The sequence below is a fragment of the Pinus tabuliformis genome, chromosome J (genome assembly GCF_031772625.1).
Source record: "Pinus tabuliformis cultivar Carrire ecotype Pingquan chromosome J, CPIR1, whole genome shotgun sequence".
In the NCBI taxonomy this organism is placed as follows: Eukaryota; Viridiplantae; Streptophyta; class Pinopsida; order Pinales; family Pinaceae; genus Pinus; species Pinus tabuliformis.
In genome coordinates, this window is record NC_142295.1 from 788816101 (window position 1) to 788825357 (window position 9257).

The window sequence follows — 9257 nt, forward strand, 5'->3', positions numbered from 1 at the left end:
TTTTAGTGGGTATAACCAAATCCAAGTAACCCCAAAAGACCAAGATAAAACCACATTTACCTTCCCATGGGGATATTATGCTTATCGAGTACTTCCCTTTGGATTATGTAGCGCTCCTTCAACTTTCTAAAGAGCAGTATTAGGCATTTTTTCTGATCTAATTCATGATTGTGTGGAAGTATACGTTGGGTCCCTATAATACTAGTGATTACCCCATTACTATTGTAGTTGTACCCCATATTAATATTGTTGTGCCCCTATTGTCCCCATATTGTTATTACTGTGCCCCATAGAATCCCTCTATTGTTATTTTTGTGGATTTATATTATTATTGTTAGGTAGGCTAGGTTATATTGTGACTCCTTAGACTCCTATATATATAAAGGAGGTTTTGTCATTTGAATCATCCAAGAATTGTTCATTTATGTAATGTAAAGGATGTTGCCCCCTCGAAGAGGCTGAATTTTAAGGCGTTGATCTATCTTTTCTATCTTTTTCTTGAGCTGGTTTCATAACAGTATATATGGAAAATTTTACAATTTATGAAACTTCTTTTCAATAATCTCTTAAAAATTTGGAAAAAGTTCTCACTAGATGTAAAGAGGAAAATATCTCATTAAGCCATGAATTTTTTTTTATGATGTTTACTAAGGGAATTGTTTTAGGACACCATATTTTAGGAAATAGAATTAGAGTGAACACATCTAAAGTAGAATTTATTTCAAAATTATCAATTCCAACCTGTCAATGAGATGTTAGAAGCTTTCTTGTTTTCACTGGTTATTATAGAAGATTTATAGAAAACTTTACAAAAATTGCATCTCCACTTTTCAAACTACTCACAAAAGACTGTGAATTCAATTGGAATTATGATTTCCAAAATGCCTTTGAGTCATTAAAAGAGAAAATCTCTGAAGCACTCATTCTTAGAGGACCAAATTAGAAATTACCTTTTGACATTTTGACTAATGCTTCAGAAACAAATTTAGGAGTTGTACTAGGACAAAAAGACTTAACTCCATATTCCATTTATTACACCAGTAAAAATTTGACTCGTGCAGAGTTAAATTATACTGTCACAGAGAAGGAGTTTTTAGTTGTTGTTCATGCCATCAATAAATTCAGACATTATATTACTATCTATGAAACTTTTGTACATATTGATCATTCTGCAATTAGATACTTAATAAATAAATCAATCATTAATGGAAGAATCACTAGATGGTTGTTGTTGCTGCAAGATTTTAACATTACTATTTTGGATCGACTTGGAAAACAAAACATAGTTGCTGAATTTTTATCAAGGATTCAAAATGATAAGAATGGCATGCCTATAGAAGATAATTTTTCTGATGAATATATTTTTGCAGTATCTAATAAATCTCCATGGTTTGAAGATATTGCTAACTATTTGGCTACAAGAAAATTATCATCATACTTGTCTCCTCGAGAAAAAATGAAGGTAACTAACATTAGTGCATCTTATTCATGGAGAAATGAAGAATTGTATAAAATAGGTCCAGCTCTAATCACTTGAAGGTGTGTGAGAGAAGATGAAGTACCAGAGATATTGAAAGCTTTTCATGATGAGCCATGTGGAGGACACTTTGCTGACAAAAGAACTTCTTACAAAGTCTTTCTCTTAGGATACTATTGGCCTTCCTTTTTTAAGGATGTCAGAGAGTATTTTAAGAGATGTGATAGTTGTCAAAGGATTGGGAAACTTGTTCCTTATGATGAAATGCCTCTACAACCTCAGGTACTTATTGAGCCTTTTGACAAATGGGCTCTAGATTTTGTTGGTCTAATCAATCCACCTTCGAGATAAAAAAGGTACATTATTGTTTGCACTTATTATGTTGCAAAATGGGTAGAAAAAAAGCACTTCTTTCTGCTACTGAAAATGTTGTAGTTTCATTTCTTTTTGAGCATATATTTACTTGTTTTGGTGTTTCAAGAGAAATTGTAACAAATCAAGTTACTCAATTCACATCCAAGTTGATACAAAAGATAATGGAGGAATACAAAATCAAACATCGAAAGTATACTCCATATCATCCTTAGGAAAATGGACAAGTGGAGTCCACCAATAAAGTCATTGAAGCAATTCTCACCAAAATTGTGCATTTGCATAGAAGAGATTGGGTAGAAAAGATTCCAAAAGCTTTATGGGCATACCATACCACATGATAAATACTATAGGACATACTCCTTATGAGCTTGTCTATGGAAAACATGTCCTGTTTCCTATTGAGTTTCAAGTCAAAACTTTCAAGGCAACAGTCAAATTGGTCTTGATATTTCAGAAGCACAAAAACAAAGAATGGAGCAACTAAATGAACTTGACGAGATAAGACAAGATGCAATCCAAAGAACCAATCTAGTTCAAAAACAGAGATCGAGATGGCATGAAAAATATATCAAAGAGAGAAAATTCCAGCCAAGAGATTGGACATTACTGTTTGATTCTAAGTTCAGATATTTCCAAGGGAAATTTCAAACTCATTGGCTTGGTCCTTACGAGATTGAAACAGTCTTTGACAATCGTGTAGTTAGGATCAAAACTATTGATGAAGAAATAATCACTTTTCTTGTGAATGGTCATTGATTGAGAATCTATCATAAACCATTGACCTAGGAAGAATTTATCAAATATTTGCAAGATAATACTGATTTAAAGTTGGTGAAGAAGGATTTTCCTTCTTCTCCAACTTGATCTCCAAAAATATTTTCCTTTTTGAAAAATAATAATAATAATAATAACAAAAATAATAATAAAATTGTAAAATTGTATAAACTTGAAAACGAACATTGGTTGGCACGTTTATACAGAAAATCTAAGTTGAAAATCAATTTTTGACACCTGAAATTTTCCTCGTGTGTGTTCTAAACCCATTCTCTTTATGTACCACTCTTTTCTTTTCAAAAATAAAATAGCTACAAAATTATTGAGTTTCTGTAGCTCTAACAGATTTCTGTAGCCAATTTGACAGAAATTTTTGATGGAATAATTGAAAGAGTGATTGACTCCCTCCACTGCAAAGCACCTGAAGACAATACAAAGGACAACAACCAAAGGTTAGAAAGCAATAATTCAAAGGTATGTAATTCTTTAATTTGATAATAAGGATAAAAAACATTAATTGTATGAATTATATAGACATTGTACTACCAAATTCAAAATCATTATTACTAAGAGTTGATAGTATCGTGTCAAATCAGATCTAATCCACCATTCACTCCTCATCATTATACCTACGCTCCAACCCACATCTTGATTTTTTTGATCTAATCGCCCAAATCATGCTCATTCATGCTCTCAACGATTAGATTTTATCACACTTCTTCATATCCTTACCACTTATACTCCCATCATTCACACTCTCATCCTCATTACTCTGAAGCTCTCATACCCTGTCAACCAAATAGTCTTGAGACAAAGCTTCTCATCCATAGGAGTTATAGTCAGAACATAACCAATAGGAAGAAAAATTTTAGAAGGATATCCACAGAGAAGAGAATTGTTGCAGAAAGTGCAATGGATGGAGGTTTTGGAGAAATTTTACGATTTCCACAAAGAAGTAACCAAATCCTTCACCAGAGCCTTTGATGAGCTGGAATTCGAGATGGGGGACATAAAATTTAAGCGACAGAATCCTTTGTTGCTGAAGCTACTGGATTGCCTCGAATTGGAGAAAATTTTAAAAATAGAGGTATTGAGAGAGAGGACTGGAAGGTTTTTTTTTTGAAGAACCCTAGCATGGACACTACCATTTTAAACAAGGGAATTCCGAGCACAACATTGAAAAGCAAGTGGATAAATTTACATTTGATGATTCAAAAATTTATTACTTGCGAAGGGAGGTTTGGATGCATTTTTTCTATCATATCTGACTACTAATGAATTTTATTGAGGATAATGAAATAAATCTTCCATATTTCTTACTTAATAGTCTAATAAAGATGTCAGGGAATGTTCAAAGGAAAATTCAGTTTATAGAGAACACCATGTATCACCATGGTCTTGTTAAAATCCTTGTTGAATTTCATCTTAAAAATATGGGTGATAATTGGGAAAGATTTTTAGTGAGGAACCATTTTAAGGAAGATAACCAAGAACAACCAAGCAGCGGAAAGGCCAAAAGAGGGAGAAAAAGAAAAGTTGAAGAACCAGCGAAACAAGAATAGCCACGCAGCAACAAAACCAAAAGAGGGAGAAAAATAAAAATTAAAGAACCACTGGAACAAGAACAACCAAACAATAGCAAAACCAAGAGAGGAAGAAAAATAAAAATTGAAGAACCAGTAGAACAAGGACAACAATAATCACAATATCAGTGAGAGGATGACATTCCTCTTGCAGAAATTTTAGAGAATATAAACAAGAAAGATGTTAGAAGAAAGAAATCAAACCAAAAGACAAAGAGCACACCCAAAATAGAGAATTCTATGATAGAAAGAAAGAAAGAAAAAATTAAAATGCCTCCTGTGACAAGCTTAAGAAGAAGTACCAGACTCAATCCAATAACAACAGAATGACCTTCAAAAGGTATGAAGCATATCGACTTAGAAGCAGAGGAAGATTCAAGGGTTTCTCCGTTAAATTTCATCACACCTCCTCAGAGTCCAGGCCGAAGAACACTTGAAATTGATCCTGTACAATGGAATGTTTATAATTATATTAAGTCCCTAGAGAAAAGAGATGTGACAAAAACATAAGCTTCAAATCAAAAAGAAGTCCATTTTAGTAAACCACACGAACCTCCAGTAATAAATGTCTTAAAACAAGAAGTTTTTGAGATGGAGACACTAAATAGGTACATTTAGAAGGAAAATCAAACCCTAAAGGTGCAGAGTGAAACCCAAATAGCTAAGAGTGACAATCTCATTTTACACCTAAGTCTGTGGTATAATAAAAATAAGAAACTGAAGCAGAGAAATAGAGCTCTACAAAGACAAGTCATCAACCTGAAGTACAAGATTCTCATGAAAAAGCCAAGGATGGCAGTGGTTGGAAAGAAAGGGAAAAATATGAAGTTGGATGTACTTGCAGAGGTCTCAAAAGAAATGTAGTAATTAAACAGGAGACATTAGTTTTGTGTTTTGCATGAGGACATGCAAAGACCTCAACATGGGGGAATGTAGAGTCTCATGACTATTTTGTTTTTGACACCATTTTCATCCATTTTTCCTCTTTTTATATTTGCTATCAACTCAAATAAATAGTAAACTATATATTTTGACATGGTAAGATACTTAGATGTCTTACTTTTCATATTTATTAATGTGCCTTATTATTAAGTTAAAATATTGTAATAGCTATAGAATTAACGCGATTCTGTAGTTGTTTCATGATTGCGCAGCTATCTCCATGGTTTGTTGGATTCTAGTATGCCAGCCAAGAAAAGAAGCACATGGGAAGATGGGGATTGATATCATCATGGATATTCTCCTATTCACCCAAGCCAAATCATCAAGGAAATCGCCCAATGGCACAATCAAAGAAGCAGGTCAATACGTGGATAAATAGAGCAATGAGAGTTCAAATAGATCACAACTCTCCGATTTTCTTTCCAAATAGCAAATCGTCGAGAAACTTTATTTCTTTGTTATAAGATTAGAATTCATATTAGGATTGTTTTAAGCTTTCAAGGCATAAAAGTCTTAATGTGTTGAGAACAAATTTTATGTATATAACTCTGTAAACAAAAAGCCAGGATGCATATATGTAATCTTTAATTGACAGTTTGAAGTTTCATAACTCTTTTCTTTTTAATTGAAGAATTATTCTCGTCAATCTCATGTACAGTTATCTATTGAATTAAAGTTTTAAAACTTGTTTTTTTGTGGAGGGCCCCTGCAGACAGTCAAGGTTCTTTCTTTTAGTTTTAGCTCAATTCATTTCATTTTCATTATTTTCATAATCGCATTATTGCAACTTCAATTTCTTTGTAATTACTTGTTTACATTCTTTCATTTGTTGTCTATCAATTTCAAATCATTTGTATGCTTTCTAAAATAGGACTATGTACATAATTCTCTTCTTTTCATAGCAAATATCTTTGATTAGATCACATTCCTTTTACTTTTGTTTTATTATTTCAAGTAGAATTGTTAATCGCGGTATGTAGATCTTAACATAGATTGCTTTATAAATTTATTCTTAAATAGAAGCGATTCTTTCTAGAGCATAAATAATTATCTTTCTAGAACATAAGTAGTTTAGTTATAGATTCCATAATAACTTTCTTTTTAGTTCTTTTCAAAAACACAATTTATCTTAAAGAAGTATTCATAGAATTTACAAAGTAGTTTTTCTTTTCCATCACCTTGCATAGTAATTCTTTTGAAACTAACAATATTCATTTAAATAGGATCATGATAGCTTGTCTTACTTTCCTTTTCAAGATTTGATTTTAGGAATTTAATTGTAAATCTTCAGTTTCATTAGGAACATAGGAACAAAGAAAATCCTTAAAACAAACACAATCATCATCTTAATAAATTCAAAAAGGCTTCTAGCATATATAGTGCACTTTCACTTCCCAAGTTTACCAACTCCGGTCGATAATTTATGTAAGCAATTTAAGAACATTAAATTGACTAAACACCCACCAATATAAAAACCCTTTTCCCCCTATTATATGCTCAATATATTATGTCATTTTTTCCTCAATATATATCCCTAAATATGAATACATGTAGTATGGTATTGCTCCCCTAGTGAATCCCCCATGGATTTATTTGTTCCTCAAGACTTGTGCTTTGAATGTTGTAATGATTGTTTGCATATTGATATTTGATTCTTCTTTAAATTTTTTTCTTTTTCTTTTTCTTTTTTTTATCTCTTGTTTTAAAATTTCAACCTACTCGGAGTGTTGGTTTTCTAGTTCAATTATTTTTTTCTTTAATTGTTCTTCTACAGTAGACTTCTCCATCCTATGTTTGTCTTCTATCAGTTTCATTTCCAAGGAAAATCCTTCTCTCAAAATAGTGGCATGATATTTCCAGTCCTTTTCACCAAATAATTTGTTGTTTACTAATTGAATTTCTAATTCTTTAATTTTGTCTTGGCTTTTATCAAATTCTTTAGATATTTATTGTATTATGCCTTTTTTATATGAGACAAAAGCCCCTAGATCTGAATTTTTTCCTATAAATTTTTCTTTTGATCCTCCTATTACTTTCCAACTCGTCTCTAAAAATGATTCAATTGAATCATGTTTTATCTTCCTAGACCTCCTAACAATAGACATTGTTTGTGAATTGTAAAATATTCTTTAAGAGACACTACAATATCCTCTAATGGATCTAGTTCAGTAATAGGTTTGAAAAAAGATGAGAAAAATGAAATATTAGTAGTAATATGAGTGATAGGGACTCCTAGAGAAACTACCTCTGTTATCTGAAGAGATGAAACATGACTATGCAATTCCTCTTATACTAGTTTCTCCTAAGCCAACTCCTCATCAACAACCTTTGGAAGTTGTGATGCTTTAGGAATCTTGGTTACTTTATGAGAGATTGTTTCAGTTACCTAAACTGAAGGAACTGGACTTTTCACAGTTTATTGAAAAAAATATTCTATCTAAATTGATTCGTTACCTTACTCCGTCTAAGTATGACCAACATTGATTTAATAATCATATTAATGTACATGTCCAAGTGAGTCATTTTCTATTATGACTTTCTCTTTCAGGATGAAACCTGATACTTTCTCTTGAGTCTCTAGTTATCATAATTTCTTTGGTTTCCCTTATTGTTCTGGCTCTTTATCTATTACTCCTTTCCCTATCTCAATTTGAAGGTATCATATCAAAACATTTGATGGAAATAATCTTGATGCATTCATATCCTGCACGTCTACCTCCGGTATAGATTGTTGCTTGGTAAAATATATGGTTTATTTGTTTTATATCATCTATAAAAAAAAAAAAAATTACTCCTTCCAATTATAACTTCTCAAAAGGAACACCATAAACCACACTTCTCTACTAGATATAGTAATTATAGGTGTCTTTCCTATAATCTTGCAAATTTTGTCTTTCTTCCATGCTCATAAAACGTACCTTGGAGTTAACATGATCAAAGGAGTCAGAATGTATATTGAAAAAATAGAATGGTGGTTGTTAATGAACATAACGTTTTGAATACTTAACCAACAAAAATGATTAATGAAAACATTTTTAGGATCATATTTGTAATGAGGTGGAGAATGCAACCATATTTCTCCTAAACCTAATCCAGACTTATGCAGGAACACAAAAAAATACATATATAAACATAAACACAAAGATGCAGTAGAAATAAATCTTCATTTCATTAATATCAAAGAACTGAAATATGCTTATAAGCAGAATGGAAATAAACTAGCTCGAGCGATGGTAGCTTATCCCTGAGAAGAGATGTGGTGGCTACATGCCTTTGAACTTTGTTAAAATGAGTCTCAAAGGAATTTTTATTATTGAACAACAAACAAAAACCATAAACAACCAAAACCCTAACCCCACGAGATGAAACACGAAGAGTTTGTGGGCCCCGTTGAGATTAGTTGGGCAACCAACTTCCCGGGGTTGTAACTTGGTCATATGATCTTTGTTTCGCATGTATGATACCTCTTTAGAAAGATCTCTATGAGTACTATAGGATTTATGGAAATCCCTTGCCTACGAGCAAAACTTGCCTAAAACAATGGGCCTACTACGAACCTAAAAAAATGTTGTTTAGGGGGTCAAAACAACTTTGAAAGTTAAAGACTTGAAAAACTGCTAAAAATATTAAATGATGTTATAATTAAGTAAAATTATGAAACTAACTAGAGGTCTAGTCAGAATAGGTAGGTGGCCACCAATATCCACCTGGATTAGCCCCCCACACTTAGGAAGGAATGGTTCCCATTGTGTGCAGGGCCTCCATGAGGTGAGAAAATTTTTGTTGAACCTGATCCCTGGTGAACCACTTGCCCTTGTTAAGGAGTTGGCCTGCTTTGACAACTCGATATAGTTGGGTCCTCTACTGGTGATTGTTCTTGATATGTGTGTCCATCATCCTATCAGTTGTGGCATGTTTGATGCAGCTTGGGTTGAGCTTTATTAGTGTTATCTTCTCAACAATGTTAGATGTGTCTAACAATGGGGGAATGTATGGTCGCAGTTGGTCCACATTAAATACAGGGTGCAGGCCAAGGAACAGTGGAATGTTGAGCTCAAAGGCATTGTCCCCTACAACCTTGGTGATGGTGTACAATGCATATTTGA